The sequence below is a fragment of the Nelumbo nucifera genome, chromosome 7 (assembly GCF_055504915.1).
Source record: "Nelumbo nucifera cultivar China Antique chromosome 7, China Antique-T2T, whole genome shotgun sequence".
NCBI lineage: Eukaryota > Viridiplantae > Streptophyta > Magnoliopsida > Proteales > Nelumbonaceae > Nelumbo > Nelumbo nucifera.
Genome location: NC_142655.1, coordinates 57,722,542 through 57,740,607, shown reverse-complemented (window position 1 = coordinate 57,740,607; position 18,066 = coordinate 57,722,542).

The window sequence follows — 18,066 nt, the reverse complement described above, 5'->3', positions numbered from 1 at the left end:
CCCACCTAAAACCTTATTTACTTAAGGCTATCACCTCACAAAATCTAAGGCACAAGGCTAAAGGCCTATGCCTCTCTAAACCTGAGGCTTACGACCCTTGGCCTAAAACAAATGTTACCGAGGACAGGCGAAATTTTGTCGCCTTGCCTCATATGCCTTTTAAAAGCATGGATATGGTTGTGAAGTTGGTGAGGAGAGTTCTAAAAGGAGTATATCCCAATTCCCATCTTATGACATCCTCCTACAAATCAAACATGGAAAGGGAAGAATATTCCATATTTTCTCTTCCCATCCCACAAACCAAATGGAGGAAAAGTCTAAGATATCCAAATTATCCCTCACCCTTCTTCGTTACCAGCATTCCCCCAATCTCACTTTTATTTGGATAATTATATCTTTATAAAATTATAAAATACCCAAATTATCTCTCACTAAAATACCTTTACTTTTACCATTAATTCTTGGACTCTCCTAGCCTCAAACTTTTTTATAATATCTAAACTACCCCTATACTAAGTCTATAAATAGGGGGGTGGGTGGAAGGGGTGACCCAGATGATTTAAGAAGTCTATGAGCTGAGTATCCAACTCCTTTCAAGAAGACACATACAAGATTTCTTTCATATCTTTTCAAGTTCTTCTTTCCCACACCGGATCCAATTCATTTGAACTCTGAATGAATTTCCTCTTCGAGTCCACTTATTTTGTGACACGTTAGTGGGGCCTAAACCTTTAACCAAATATTCCTTTCCTTTGCAAATTTCCAATCAGTACCTTGTACTTTGGTTCAAGTGACAATTTGGTCCCTGAACTTTACAATGTGACAATTCAATACCCGAACTTTCAAAATGCGTCAATCTAGTACCTGCCATTAATCCAACGGTCTTCAACCCCGCAACTCATTTTCTCTTCATCTACCCATCTAAAAGAAGAGTAGACAGGAAACCCTAGAATTAGTTCCCATGAAGGGGAGAGAGAGAGAGAGAGAGAGAGATGGCTTGGTTAACTCGATTTATAGCGGCAGTAGCATTCCTCACAATCGAGGTTCTTTTCTCTCCCGAAATCTTCGGATCAAAATCAGATGGTGGATATTCATCAATGCTATACATTTCTCTGAAGCTCGCTCATCTCTTGTGTTTCTCAGTCGCTTTTGGTTTAGCTCTTTGGGTTACCTTTATCGATAGAATTATCATGTTCAAGTATGTTAACCCCCGCCCCTCTCGTCTCCCACTCTATCTCTTATTTAACCCCCAAATTTCCATCCTTCTAGTAATTATAGACCGTGGTATGAATTCTGATAAGAAATCTAAAACTTGTTCGTCGATTTATCAATTTCTTGTTTCTTTCTTGTTCTAGGAATCTTCCGAGGCACTAGCTCAGGAACCTATAGAGAAAGATGTTTCCGGCATATTTCCCATTGGTTGGGGTCTGTTGTGCAATACCCGTGGCATCCTTCGGGTACCTCCATCTGTGGCGGTCATCGTCCTCTACGGAAAGATATCAACTTGGGTTTCTAATATCTTCCTTTCACCTTCAATCTCACCAATTTGTTCATATTCACGCCCATGACCATTGAGATAATTCATCAGTGATAACAATGTGAACTCAATTCATCAATCAAGGGTGTTTTTGTCATGAAACGATAGTTTGGACTGTGGAGAGCTTGGGCTCTGTTTCATCTTCTTGAGGAAGAAGATGATGAACAGTGCGTAATTTCAAAGGGTAATTTTGACATTTTCAAAAGTCTTAAATCGCACATGAGGTCACGTGATATACATAACTGATAGTCCATTAATGGTAGGTACTAGATTGTCACGTTTCGAAAGTTTGGGTATTGGATTGTCGCATTTTAAAGTTTGGGGACCAAATTGTAACTCGAGCCAAAGTAAAGGGCAATGATCGAGAATTTTTCCCAAAAATAAAATATTGTAACTTTTTTTTTATTTTTATGAAGAATCCAACATTACACAAATCGTTCAAAACCCTTTCACTGAACATTCTTCCTCACTGTTAATTCCTCTTTCTTTCTATCCTCCGGTCAAACCTTTCCTGTTTGTTCAATTCCATCCTAGAAATAGAAGCCTCTTTTGAGGTTCTCAACCTTCAATCATTTTGTTCAGTCCTTTGCTCAAATCCTTTTCCAATCATCAATGAACTCAATCTTGAGTGCTTCCTCAACCAAAACCCTAATAAGATTTTATATCTGAAGCCAATAGAAATGATGCAAGCCATAACAAATATAACCTAAAACTCAATTACAACTCAATATCTTTGACCATTAAACAAGTTTTTTTTTTGGCAAAAAAAAGAAGAGAAAAGTAGGTTAACAAAAGGAAAATAAGTTAGCCTCAAGCTCAAGTGGAAGAATCAGAGATAAAAGAGCAAGTTTAATATCATGAACAACATCCTCACTGAGCCCTTCAATCAATGCATGAGAATAAGACGAACTAAGATAAAAAGGACGTTGAAGCTCAATGGAATTGAACTAGCAAAGTCAACAGAAAATTTGAAACATCTGGTTCAAACCTTTCGGTACCTCTAAAATGATTTGTTCACTACTGTGGTAGTTCTTATAAACCAAGATGACCTGCATAGATCCTATACATAGATGAAAGAAGTGATGAATACAAGCTATGACGTCTAGAATATGGTGGAACACGACACAACAACGATGGGGAAGAGTCCTCCCTTCTTTCTCATTTAATCCCACTCTTTGATTTTTATTTTTTCTGTTTAATGGTAAAGACCCCCTTTACTTTTTTTGTGATGAAAACTCCCCTGAACTTTGGTTGTTAGACAAAGACCCCCTTAACCATTAAATTAGATAATAGAATACATTAAATTACCAAAATACCCACAAAAACTTTCTATATTTTCTCTTCATTGCCCTTTTCTCTTAAAAAACCCTTGGGCCTTCCCAAGCTTAGAGAACAAATCAATGTCATAAGAAGGAAGATTGAATGCACCGATTGCGACAACAAGTTCTCAGAGCAATGGGTTGATCCCTCCCGCGAATATGACCGAAAAGACAGCTCCGATCCAACGTAAGCACCATCTATTGTCATAAAAATTTGCCTAGAGCTTACTGATTGTGCTTGCATTTACTCATATCAGATTTGGCCTTTTACATTTAGGTTTCTGGTTGCATTTGTCCTAAACTCGGTCCAATTCACCCAAGTTGATAGTTGAAAAACCTGGCACGATAAAAAACCAATAAAGAAGCCATTGTAAAGAGGAAGGTAAAGAAAGCAGTCACTCAGCCTTTGGATCACAACGAATGTGTGAACCATGTTTTTGAGGATTAAAGAACTTGATAATCTTCATATTTAGAAAGCTTTTGTTCCTGTTGATGAGGGGTGATTTGGCCTGACCTAGTAAGTAAAGGACACGTGGACACGACCTACCAGCAGAATGACAACTTAGCAAGGGGAACCTTGTCAGCAGTTCGAGAGCCCGGGTGTTTGGGCACCTCAGCACCAAAGCCACTTCGGCACCAGAGCCACTTTGGCACCCGAGTACTGAAGTGACACATAATAAACTCCAGAAATTTCTCAGGGGACTCCGAATCTCTAGGGATCATGCCGCGTAATGGAAGGCCTTATCCTCTCCCTGCCCAGATCGAATCATAACGATAGACTTCATTGACTGGTATGCTACTCTCCTTATAAAGCGGAACGGATCCCATCTACACGGGACTAGGATCCCGAAGCCATTTCGTGAGACCCCCGACAGCTCAACTATATAAGGGCATAAACCCCCTAGGACCTAGGTATGTGCGATTAAGTGCATTCTAGCTCTCCTATTTCTCAAACTCTCAGCTCACGTATTACTATTACTGACTTAAGCATCGGAGTGACCTCGCCAGGTTAGCCACCCGAGTTCTCTGATTCCTCCTATTCTTTACAGTTTGAGCGACCTACTTGGCGATAGGCGTTCGAGCTGCCCTACAGCTAAGAGCATCTAGATTGTGCACCATCAATTGGCGTCATTTGTGGGAAACGATTGAAAGGCCATCTCAATCTCAACTGCAATCTCACTCTCAATGGCATCTTCGAGCAATACTAGAAAGGGTCTCGACATGAACGTCACCGGGGGGCAAGAGCAACAAACGAGCATCCCCCAAGGTCTCTCAGTGACCATTGGCCAGTCCACTATCCCCCTGATAGTTTTGGGGGTCCCATCACTGTTTGTGCCGCAGACCATCCAACAAGTGAATGTCTTTCTCCCCCGAGTGAGCACCACATTCTCGGAGCCCTCCATGATCCCCCCTAGGGGCGGGCATTCCCAATTTAATGACCTTGTCCAGAGCGTTCAATCCAAATGCAACAAATTCACCAATTCCAGCAGTTCCAACAATATTATTTCTACCAGCAATACCAGCAGCAGTTCCCACCGCTATAGCTGCACCAGCCAACAAGTCAATATCAAGGATATACTCAGAACCAAAACCAGCACCAGGCCCATCAGAGCGCCCACCAGTCTCCCCCTCGGGGTGAGAGAACTTCATAGGTATCGGTCCCTCCCACGGGATGAACCCCGCCACGGGGTAGAGTAGATGAACGGCGTACTCCCCCAATCTCTCAAGGGGGAACCAAAAGGACGGACCGAGATCAGCCAGCTTGAGAAGAACAACCAACAACTTCCGCAGTAGGAGAATGTAGATCGTCTTCTCAGGGCCAAAGGTGCAGGCACAAGAGGAGACCCCTTGGCAACTCGCGACAGCCAACACCGGTCTCGCGATGAAGAAGAAGTGGCGAGAAGGACCACCGATCCACCTCGCCCCCATCATTCGAAGCAAAATCGAGATACCTGACAACACTGAAACTGGCAACACAAATGCAACGCCAACAAAGAAGCAGCAACGGCAACATCGCAATACTTGTCGTTCTTCATCCAAGAACAGCCTACTAGCGAAGCCCAACCAACCGGTAGAGCGAAGCAGAAAAAGAGAAGAGGTAAGCTCGGTGGCTACGAGAACCGCACCTACTATGTTCAGTCAGCCACCCCCCTGTAACCCGAGCTCCTAGCAAACCCAATGCCGAAGGATTTCAAAGTGCCACCATTGGACAAGTACGATGGGTCTTTTGACCCCAATGATCATGTAGATGCCTTCCAGTCCCAGATGCATCTTTCTGGAGCCGACAAAGCTTGTATGTGCGTGGCTTTCTCCACCACAATCAGGGGCGTAGTTCAGACCTAGTATAGGAACCTCACGCCAGGTTCTATCAAAAGTTGGGCGCAGTTTGCAGACATGTTCACAACCCACTTCATCAATAGTAAGAAGTGCCCGAAGTCATAGGAGAGCCTTTTGAACGTGGTGCAAAGGAAAGGAGAATCAATCTGGAACTATATCAAGTGCTTCAACGAAACCTGTTTGTAGATACCGGGCCTTGATCTAGTAGTACTCCTTATCGCAACTCAAAAGGGAATTTACTCATAAGGAATTCAAGTGGCATGTCATAGCAAGCAAGCCAAAGAACATCACTAAGTTCCTCAGGCTGGCCGATCAGTTCATAAGCACTGAAGAGGAGATTAACCATAAGACAGAAAACCAGCAAGGCGAAAAGAGGAAGAGAGAAGAAGAAGGAATGAGCAACAATAAGCAAAAAATAGAAAAGAGTAAATCCTCGAGGAGAAGAAGCAAATCACCGCGCTCGAGGAGTAAGTCCCCCTCCCAAAGCTACAGGTCGGGTCAGCGTTCTAGGACCCCTCCAATAAAGAGAACCAACTACACTCCCCTTAACGCGAAGCGAGGAGAGATCTTAATGGCCGCCAAGAACTCCTCCATTGTCAGATGGCCACCCATGCTACGGGGAGACCCAGCGACCAAGAACCCAAATGTTTACTACCACTTTCATTGGGACCATGGTCACAGCACGGAGAACTACAGAAACCTCCGCGACGAGATCGAGGAACTCATCCACCGTGGGTATTTGAACCACCATATTTTGTGCGAGGAGAAAGGGCAGGGGGACCGACAAGGAGATCAGAAGAAGGATGGCCCAGAGACTAGCAGACAAAACAAGCAACCACCTCGCCAGCTACTGGAAGAAATACCGATCTGCGGAGTGATCAACATGATCATTGGTGGATCCATTGTAACGGGGTGCATAGTAGTAGCAAGGAAGACTTCGGTTCGAGAACTGGAGCATGAGGCAGAGAACCCACCAAAGTGACCTCAAATAGAAGAACCCATTTACTTCATTGAGGATGATGCTTGTGGGATTCAGTACCCTCATGATGACACCCTTGTCGTAAAGCTCATCATCAATGATTTCAAAGTGAAGCAGATCCTGGTGGACTCAGGCAGTTCGGCCGACATCCTCTTCAAAGGGACCTATGACAAGTTACAACTGCAGCAAAGCGATTTGAAACCAGCGGATACCCCCTAATAGGGTTCATCGGAGAAGAAGTCAAGCCTATCGATCGGGTCACAATACCGGTGGAGGCGGGCACATAGCCGAACATCGTGCGGTTCGAACATACCTTCCTGGTGGTCGCAGCTCCGTCCCCCTACAACGAGAACATAGGTCAGCCCATCACGCACGTTTTACGTGCAATAGTATCAACCTACTATCTAGCAATGAAGTTTTTGACCGATTACGGAGTAGGGGTCATACAAGGCGATAAGCTTGAGTCACGTAAGTGCTACGTGGTTGCCCTCAAGGGAAAAGCCAAGTTGGCGGAAGACATCAAACTGGAGCAACCAACAGACTACACTTAGGAGCGAGTTGCTCCGATGGAAGAGATAGTCCACATACCGGTTTCCGAGACCGAGCCGACCAAGACTCTCCAGATCGGTGCCCTGATAAACGAACCACTCTGAACACAACTAGTAAGTTTCTTACTCAATAATTTAATTGTTTTCGCTTGGTCTGTGGTAGAAATGCCCAAAATCGTCCCTAATGTGATAACTCACAAACTAAATGTGGACCCTTTAGTTAGGCCAGTTAGACAAAGAAAACGCAACCTCACCCCGAAGCGGTGGAGGGTAGTCGATGAGGAGGTCGGGAAGCTCCTTGCCACAGACTTCGTCAGGGAGGTTCATTACCCAAGCTGGGTCGCCAACCTCGTGCTGGTGAAAAAGGCCAACGGCAAGTGGCGCATGTGCATCAACTACACCTACCTGAATAGAGCCTGCCCGAAGGATTGTTTCCCCTGCCCAGAATATACCGCCTGGTAGACGCGACCTCAGGGCATGAGTTGTTGAGTTTCATAGATGCCTTCTCCGGCTACAACCAGATTAGGATGGACATAGCCGACCAGGATAAAATTGCCTTTGTAACTGAAGTTGGGTTGTACTGTTATAAAGTCATGCCCTTCGGTTTGAAAAACGCTAGAGAAACTTTCTAGCGACTTGTAAACAAAAGTTTTGAGCCTTTGATTAGCAATAAAGTGGTGTTATGTTGATGACATGGTTTTGAAGACCTAGTTTTGTAGATCTTTAATTGGTGATTTAAATGCTATTTTTCAAATTTTAAGGAAGTATAATATGAAGTTAAACCCAAACAAGTGTGTCTTCGGGGTCACGTCGGGCAAGTTCCTCAGTTACATAGGGAACCGATGTGGCATCGAAGCTAATTCGGATAAAATAAGGCTATTTTAGATATGCGACCGCCCCAAAAGATCAAGGAAGTCTAACGACTAACTGGCTGGGTAGCTGCCCTAAACCGGTTTATGTCTAAATCGGCGGGTCGATGCCTACCCTTTTTTAAGACAATAAAAAAGAACAAAAATTTCAAATGGACCGAAGAGTGTCAGCTCACGTTTGAAGTTGTACCTCTTTGCGAGTAACGAAGTGGTCAGCTCGCTACTGATAAAAAAAGTTGAGCAGGTCCAACGACCAATCTACTACGTAAGTAAAGTTTTTCAAGACGCGGAAACCAGATATCCTAACACCGGGAACCTAGCGTACACGCTAGTAGTAGCAACTTGGAAACTATGCCCATTCTTCCAAGCCCATACCATTATCGTCCTTACTAATAAGCCTCTAATGCACATTTTGCTTAAGCCCGATGTGTCAAGGAGGTTGATGAAGTGGTCCATCGAGCTGAGCGAGTATGACATCCGGTTCGAGCCAAGTAGTAGCAACTTGGAAACTATGCCCATTCTTCCAAGCCCATACCATTATCGTCCTTACTAATAAGCCTCTAATGCACATTTTGCTTAAGCCCGATGTGTCAAGGAGGTTGATGAAGTGGTCCATCGAGCTGAGTGAGTATGGCATCCGGTTCGAGCCACGCCCAACGATCAAATTCCAAGTCTTGGCGGACTTCATAGCAGAATGCACGTTCAGCACACCGGCCCCTGAATCAAATGAGCCCGCTAACGTGTCAGAGGCGTCAACCAGTGCGGCACCAGTCCCGATCAGAGCAGTACCGACCTAGGATGAGGAGCCCTGTATCCTCCACATAGATGGCTCATCCAACCAACGAGGAAGTGGTGTTGGACTAATACTGTACGGTCCGAACGAGGTGAAGCTGGAGTATGCTCTCTGGTTCAGATTCGAGGCATCGAAAAATGAGGCGGAGTATGAGGCACTAATTGTCGGGCTAAACTTAGCAAGGAAAATGGGTACAAAGCACCTCGTCATGTGCAGCGAATCTCGGGTGGTAGTTAACCAAGTCAATGGTGACTACGAAGCCCGTGATTCAACTATGGCAGCTTACATAGCCAAAGTCAAAGAAATTGTACTAGGCTTTCGCTCCTGTTTCATCAAGCAGATACTGAGGTCCAAGAACGTTGAGGCCGACACCCTATCAGGATTAGCAAGTACCAGCGACAACACCATACGAACTGTGTATATAAAGGACTTGCCTCGGCCCAGCATTCTCGGGGAGGGGGCAGAAGAGGTCGCTCCCATGTTACAAGCGGAATTGAGCTGGACTGACCCGCTCATCGATTATTTGTCCATGGCCTACCTGTAGAACGCAATGCAGCTGGGAGGGTAGAGTATCAATCAGCTCGGTACGTCCTTATAGACAGATGGCTGTATAGGAGGTCCTTCACGCTCCCTTACCTACGTTGCTTGCGACCCTCAGAAGCCGAGCTCGTACTTCGCGACATCCATGATGGATTATGCGAAGGACACTTGGGGGTCAGAGTGCTCGCCCAAAAGGCACTAAGGCAAGGCTACTATTGGACCACTATGAAGGTAGACGCACTCAAGCTTGTGAAGAAATGTGACAGATGTCAGAGGCATGCCAACATCCTCCATCAGCCTGCCATCGATCTGAAGTACCCTGACTAGCCCATGGCCCTTCGCGTAGTGGGGAATTGACATCATTGGCCCATTTCTACTAGCAACAGGGCAGAGGAAGTTCCTGGTCATGGCAATGGATTACTTCACGAAGTGGGTAGAGGCTGAACCGTTGGTAAGCATCACAGCTCAGAACGTGCCAAATTTCTTTTGGAAAAATATCATGTGTCATTTTGAACTGCCCAGAGTTTTGATATCGGATAACAGGAAGCAATTTGAGGACATCAAATTCTATAATTAGTGTGCCGAGATGGGGATTTAGCAAAGTTTCACTTCGGTAGCACATCCGCAAGCAAATGGATAGGCCGAAGTGGCGAACAGAGCTATTCTCCGCAGATTGAAAGCTCGCCTTGTGCGAGATAAGGGGCTATGGGTGGACGAACTGCCTAGTGTCCTTTGGGCCTACCGGACTACCATCAAGACTACGACCGACGAAACACCCTTCAACCTCACATATGGGACGGAAGTTGTGATTCCGACAGAGATTGAAGTACCAACGTTGCGGCTCGAAGCGTATGATGAAGAGGCGAACAATGATGAGCTCCGAACCAACTTAGACCTGGTTGAAGAGGTACGTGACCTGGCCCACATTCAAACTGTGGCTTACCAACAGCGAGTAGCAAAATATTATAACGCTCGGGTCAGGAAGTGACTATTCCGAGTCGGCGACCTGGTCCTTCGTAAGGTAATGGTACTTGAGCTCGGCGTGGGTATGCTCAGTCCGAACTGGGAAGGTCCACACCGAGTGAGACGGGTGTTTGGAGAAGGGATCTACGAGCTTGAGACCATCGAAGGAAAGCAGATACCCGATCTAGGAACGTTGACAACCTAAGGAGATACTATTTGTAAAACTCCAATGCAACTGAAAAATTACTAAGTTCACAAGATCACCGAGCTAATCCTAAGGACGACAAACTAGAGAGAAGACCTTGAGTCACTGCCAAATGCCTAAGGGTTATGGTGTCGAGCTGATAGGAAATCTCAACATAATATAAGACCCACTTGCCTCTTCGACATGGGCAGAGAAGTCTTAGTCGCCTCTTCGGCATAGGTAGCCTAAGACCCGATCGCCTCTTTGGCATGGGCTTGCTAAGACCTAGTTGCTTCAGAATGGGTTACCAAAAACCCCAGTCGCTTTGGCATGGGTAAGGCAAAAGTAGCCTACGCACAGACAGGTCAGGCATATACCCTATAGTGTTTGTTCACCTCGGCGTACAACGACGTTGGATTATTCCTATTGGAGTCTAGCTTGCCAGCTTGGGAGTAATCTATACTTAGAAAATTTTTGCACGCAAGAAATTTTTGAACTATTGCATTTCATTATTGAGGCACGAGTACATAGCAAGAAAAAAGTGAAGAACAAAAGCAAGAAGATTACAACTATATAACCAAGCTCGGAGGCTCAGGACATTTAGTATATACAAGGGGGTCCAAGAAAAAAGGCAAGTTACATCAGTCAACTCGGGGTTCCTCATCCCCAACGGAAGCATCGACAGGCTGGTTGGTCTCCATACAATCCTCGGCAGCACCATCTCCTTCTCCCTCTTCTACCGCCTCATCACCAAGGAGGTCGTTGTGTCTCTCCACTTTGGAGTCCGGGTCATTAGTAGCCTCGGTGGCCATCTCCTTGGTGATCTTCGACGTCGTGATGGAACTAAGGTCGAGATGGGGGAATTCACGCTAGGTCAACCATCTGAGCTTGAAGCCCTTGTTGTAGCCCGTTGTTCCAGCTTCGACCAACAACCTGCGCTGCTTCGCCGAAGACTTGTACTCCTCAACGGCCTTGACCTTGGCCTCCTCTATTGCTCTGAGCAGAATATCAGTCTGCTCCTTCACTAGCGGCTTGAGGTCCTCATTCTCTCTTTTAGGAGTCTCCTCACGCTCCTCCAGCTCCTTCTTCTCCGCCATTAGTAGAGTCAGCAATTCCTTCTTAACTCGCGCGTCCTTTTGCAACTTGTTGATTTCGCTACAAGCTAGGTTCAGTTCGGAGTGAGCATTTCAGGAGGGCTCCTCGGCCTCCAGATCGCACTTTAGGTACATCTTGGACTAGTAGGCCAGGGCATGGATCATAGAGTTCACCTGCCAAGAGAAGAAACAAAATGTAAGTATGAAGAATATAGTCCAAGGGTCAGGTACGTACCACCATGCAATGAGTTTCCACTCCGGCCCCGTGTTGAGCTACCGGTAGATCAGCCCAATGAACAACCTCTTCCACGAAGACCGCGTCCTTGCTCTTGAGGAGACCGAACTTCGGAGTCAAGATGCTCTAAGCTGAGGTGTCACCACTCGAGGGGGTGGCCGCCTGAGCGTGCTGAGGCTTGAAATACGTGGTCCCCTCGAGCAAGTGGGGCAGGGAAGCTTTACCTTGGTCCTCCTCGACCAAGTCGATGACTGGCGGCTGCTCGGCAACCGGAGGATGCTCGAGGACGGTGGTGTCGATGCTGGAAGTGGTGGTGTCTTCATCTAGATGAGCCTTCTTAGAGGCCCTCTTCTTTATCCCTTTCTTCATTCTCCCGAAGAGATCATCAGTCGGGATGTCGGCCATGGCAGCTACCAAAGATGACGAACAGGGTAAGTTACAAGATCGAAATAAAACAAGACGAAGAAAACAAGTACAACAATTGTGATGACGACCTACTAGAAGGACTTATCCTGGCTTGTACGAGCTTCTCTTCGGTCACGAAGTTCTCGAACTTCAGCCCGAGCTTTGCCCAATATCGGGCTTCCTCCCGTGTCTTTTGGTCCAATCTGACGCTGAGGTCCTTGATGGCAAGCTTCCAGTGAGTTGGAAATGACCACCCCTCAGTGTTACGGACTACAAAATAACGCCTCTTCCAGGCCGAGACTTTGTTTGGGAGCTCATGCAATAGTTTGTACTTGGGGCGAGGAGACATATAATAGCTCCGCCTATGCTTAGGGAGAACACATACTGAATTTTTCTTTATGGATAAGATCAAGGAAAAGGTGTCGAGGTCTAAGGGTCTGTTATAATTGTGGAAAAGGGAGATGGTACCTACAATGTTACGGATCGAGTTGGGATGGAGCTGGTCTATGGTGATGTCAAAGAATTTGATGATCTCGACTATGAAGGGATGAAGTGGGAAACACAACCCAACTACGAGCTACTCCTCGAAGACCACGATCTCGTCATGGTCATGATCCCAAGGAAAATTTCCCAAGGGAATGTTGTACACTAGGTTATTGGGTAGCCTATACCGAGCTACCAAGGATAAGAGCCTATCCGCTATCATTGAAGATGGGCCAAAGCTGTCCGGTAACCGACCTCGATGTGAAGTAGAGGCCGACCTGCCGGAGGCCTCGCATTCTTGCCGAGGTGAGTTTGCCTCGGATGGGTTTGAGTCAACATCCAGCGCTGAGGTACCTACCTCGGCAGGATGACACTCCGTAGCTTGTGCCGAGGTGCCCACCTCGGCCCTAGCGGACTCACCACTCCCATCTAAAAGGCTATCTAAACTAACACTAGACATGCTAAGCTAAAGGAATAGGACAACGAAATTGGAAACAAGGAAAGACGAACTCACCAAGAAGACCGAAGAAAGCAGGATGACCTCGGACACGGGGATAATTGTCACCGAGCTGGGAGACTTGAATGCGATCTCAAAGAGCTCAGTCACACAGTTTGTGGCGAGGAAAATGGGCCCTTCAGCCCCTATTTATAGCCACCATATCCGAGAATCAATGGCCAAGATCTGCATGATCCAACGGTTACTATGAAAACCGACTGCACACCACTCGAGGTTGAAATCAGTTGAGCGCACGTTTTGACATCCGCGGAGTTTATAATCGGCGTTACGTCCGCGCATACTTGATACGCGATCTGGGTCATTTTCTGGTCGAGCCTAGTGGTCATACAGGTCCGACCGACGATCCTCCCTCCGTACCACCTAGACATCGTGCCAAATCCACCTAGGCTCGTCATGAACTCCCCGCGTCAGGTTAGGACCCCTGGCACGAGGAATGGGGGGAAATTGATGAGGGGTTATTTGGCCTGACCTAGTAAGTAAAGGGAACGTGGACACGACCTGCCAGCAGGATGACAACTCAGTAGGGGAGCCTTGTTAGCAGTTCGAGAGCCCAGGTGTTCGGGCACCTCGGCACCAAAGCCACTTCGGCACCCGAGTACCGAAGTGACATGTAATCGACTCCAGAAGCTTCTCAACGGACTCCGAATCTCCCAGGATCACGCCGAGTAATGGCAGACCTTATCCTCTCCCCGCCCAGATCGGACAGTAATGATAGATTTCATTGACTAGTATGTTACTTTTCTTCTAAAGTGGAACTGATCCCATCTACATGGGCCGAGGATCTCGGAGCCATTTCATGAGACCCACAACAGCTCAACTATATAAGGGCATCAACCCCCTAGGACCCAGGTATGCGCGATTAAGTGCATTCTAACTCTCCAATTTCTTAAACTCTCAGCTTGTGTATTACTATTACTGACTTAAGCATCGGAGCGACCCCGCCGGGTTAGCCACCTTGGGTTCTTTGTTTCCTCCTTTTCTTTACAGTTTGAGAAACCTACTTGGCGACAGGCATCCGAGCTGCCATACATCTAGGAGCATCTAGATCGTGCACCATCACCTGCAATTTCAACTCAACAGAATAATAACATGGCATTGGGTATTATTAGTCGATTCAAGGGCTGGAATTTCATTCTAAATTTATTCTAAAACCTTATGAAATGGTGTTTGTGTATTATATTCACTGTCCCATTCCCAAAAATCATTCTGCCACTCCACCAGAACAAAACATCACCATTTTGTTTGCCAATAGCTTTGTCATGCCAATTGCTAGAACATCGCAAAGCTTTTGGGTCTTAGCAGTAAGGCTTCATTTTGGGTCTTCCCAAGCACCAGATGCTCCATAGTCTGCATCATGGTAGCATCTTGTGGTGCTATGGGCTTGTTCACAAGTTTGCTGGAGATGAGAAACACATCATCGTACTTGATCAATTCTTGCTTACCATGACACCCCTGTTCTTGAGACAACAAATCTTGCCTGTGAAAGGTGAATGAATATTTGGTGCTTTTGAGTTGAATGAGGGTGAAGTAGGGGTGCTCACGGTTCGGTTAACCGAACAGTGGGGTATTTTTTCAAACTGAACCAATTGATAACTCCGCATTTTGATGCCTTAAGGGCATCATTTCAGGGGTATTTTCGGCCTTAGAGTAGTCAAAGTATGCCCTTTTCCCAGTTAAATTCAATGTTGTGACCTCTGAGGGTCTTTGTGCAAATTCTATGGAAAACTGGGGAAGTTACATGGCTGAAATGCAGTTTTTGGGAATCTGGTGTGAAGTCCAGTTGAGAGAGGGGGTGTTTTTGTGAAAAACTGAGAACATGGCATTTTTGTGAAAAACTAAAAATAGGAGGGGCTACAAGGGCAGAACCAATTCCAGCATATGTATCCTAGGAACCAACCGGCCTAATCTTATCAGGCTTACCCACAACGTCCTCAGACCCGTACAGTAGATGACCAATTCATGCAGATTCAGCAGCTGATTCTAAATCAGCAATAGTCCATCGATAGATTAGAGAGCCAAATAGGACAGCTAGACGAAGCCAAGGCGAGAAGAAGAGTAAGGCAACTACCGAGTCAATCGGTTGTGAACCCTAGAAATCAGCCACCGGGTTTTCCTCCATAGCAGATTCAACCACCTCCTAAGAACCCTCAGCTTGAAAATAGCAAGGCTATTACAACCTTAAGGAGTGGAAGGATTTTAGATGGCTCGTATGAGAAAAAGAGAGTTAATGAAGAAGAAAATGAGCAAGAAGATCATAAGTTGGGGGGATGAAAAAGGAAAGGAAAATTTAGAAGAAGAGCCTATAGTGAACCAACTCGTAGTTCCCTTTCCAACTGCACTCACAGCCGGGCCAGTGCGAAAGAACAAAGAGACTCGCACTGAGAAGAGCCAGAAGTCCATATTAACTTCCCTCTCCTTGACGCGATCCAACATATCCCAACCTATGCCAAGTTCTTGAAAGAGTTGTGTACTCAAATGATGGAGCCACGATCGTCCCCACAAAAAAATGATGCTCTCAGCAGATGTTAGTGCAACTCTCCTAAACCAACTTCCCCAAAAAATGAAAGACCCTGGTGCTCCCCTCATAAGCTGTGTCATCTCTGGAATCACCTTTGATCGGACCCTATTGGATCTTGAGGCCAGTACATATTTGCTTCCATCCATTTATGACAGGTTCAGGATTGACGAGTTAGAACCTACCCAGATAATTCTGCAACTCGCTAATTGGTCAGTCAAGACTCCTCGAAGTGTTATTGAGGACGTCATTGTCAGGGTAGGGGGTTGTCACTTCCTAGTGGATTTTATCATCCTAGACATGACCCCAACCGAGGAACTGAACCATATCCCAATGATCTTAAGATGTTCGTTTCTAGCAATGGCTAATACAAACTATAAATCGGAAGAAATGGACATTTCATTAGGGGAGCAGAAAGTCCGGTTAAACGTTTTTAGTGCCTCTAAGTATCCAAACCTAGGGGAAGATGAGTGCAAGGTGGATATAGTGGACGATCTTTTAGATGCCTTGCCTACCCCTTGGTTAGCCCAATCTGAACCCTGTCTGTCGGAAGATGAAAGTGAGTCGAAGAGTTTAGATGAAGAATGTGTGTGAATGTGTCCGACTGAAGACGTTAAACTTAGCGCTGGTTGGGAGGCGACCCAACGTAATTTTCAATTACTTTTAGGATTAAAGTTTTTCTTTTCTTGATTCGAGACTAGGTGGCAAACCTTGAACCCCTCAAGAAAATCCTATTGATTGTTCCCTTTGACCCAAGTCCTTTTTGCATCAATCTAATCATGCCATTGGGGACAATGACATTTAAGTTGGGGGGTGAGGAAAGAGAGAAAATGAAAAATTGAAAAAAAAATTGAAATTGAGAAGCTAAGCCTTTAAATATGTAGAATTAAAATTTCACTAAAAATTTTAAAAATTCTTTCATTAAAAGAGATTCCCAAACAAAAAATGTTGAGGAAATTGATAAAAGAATATTGAATTTCGTAGAAATTGGTAGCAAGTGATAGGAGTGAAAATTGGTCTTATTTGAATATTGTTGAAGCTGTTTAGAAATTAGAAAGTACTCCAAAGTTTGCCCCTAACAGGATAAGAAGAGAAAGATTGAGAAACTAGACAAAAATTCTTCAAATTGTTAGAAATAGTGGACTACCATGAATAATGTTGCAAAAAAAAAAAGAAAGAGAGAGAGAGAGAGAGAGAAGAAAAGGTCAATGGACACCCTATACTTAGTAACCGAGTCTCTTCACCTAAGTCAAGTGTCGAGATTCACGTCAAACGGGAAAGGGAATGCCAAAGACAATCACCTGACACTTAGTAACCGGGTCTCTTCACCTAAGGCAAGTGTCAAGATTCGCGTCAAACAGTGGAAGGTAATAATAGAAATAAGTGTGCAAATCAAATTCATGGGTAGAAATCTACTGTAAAAAAATGATAAGAAGAATACATGTCTAATTTTAAAAATCAATCTCAGCTTATCAAGACAGTCCACAAATGGAAGGGTATATAAGATTTTTAAGCCAAGTTTCTGTAATATTTAAAGTAAGACAGTTTTACCCCTAAAACCCATACCGATTTATACAGAGTTTGAGAATGTTGGAATCAGGATGCTTGACTAATTATGTCAATGATGATCTTGAGGTGGGAAGGATCTCTATGCTCAGTGTAATTTTAAGGCTGCATTGCAAAGGGACTAGCAATGGGGGTGTGATAACTCTGCATTTTGATGCCTTAAGGGCATCATTTCAGGGGTATTTTCAGCCTTAGAATAGTCAAAGTATGCCATTTTCCCAGTTAAATTCAATGTTGTGACCTCTGAGGGTCTCTGTGCAAATTTTGTGGAAAACCGGGGAAGTTACATGGCTGAAATATAGTTTTTGGTAACTTGGTGTGAAGTCTAGCTGAGAGAGGAGGTATTTTTGTGAAAAACTGAGAACAGGAGGGCGCCTCCTATCTGCTAAACCCAGAATGGCGCCCCTCCTATTGTATTAGCATGCTCCCCTCTCCTTAGCAAACCCTAGGGCGCCTTTTAACCCATTCTTTTCATCCTTAGCAAACCATAGCCGCCCCTACCTATTTAATCTCCACCCTCCACCTTTTCTAATTTCCACCATTCATTCTAGGGCACTCTTTTTGTAGCTTTTAAACCCTAGGGCGCCACCTAATTGCTAATCCTCACCATTCAGCCCCTAACCACCAGATCTTAACCCTCCATTCCATCTTCTATCTCAGCCATCCACTCTAGGGCGCCACCCACCTCTTTTAATGTCCACCTTTCAGCCCTGGGCGCCTCAATCTCCCCCATCTATTTATGGGCGCCCAAATCTCAGCCCTACATAGTATTGAGCGTCCTCTCCTTCTATTCTTAGCCTTAGAATCACCCCAAAACCATCATAACCCTCCATTAGAAACCCTAGGGTGCCCATATCTTAGCTAAAACCCAGGTCCCACCCCCTTATTTATCTCTAATCCTAATTGTATCCACCCTTCTCTATACAAAGGACCCAAGAGCTCCTAAAAAAGGGTTGGATTCTGCCCCCAGGTAAGATGGAAGGCTGATATTGAGAAGTTCAAGGGTAGAGGAAGAGGATGACGCCCAAGCAAGATGAGGGGTTCCTACTTGCAGTTTGCCAAAGCCACTACTGCCACCTCTGGATTCGGATCCCAACCATTAATCTTAGATTTAATTTTTGTTCTTTCAATTCCAGTTTCGTTATTTCCTTTCTGCAATTTATTTTCATTCTGTTTGATCTT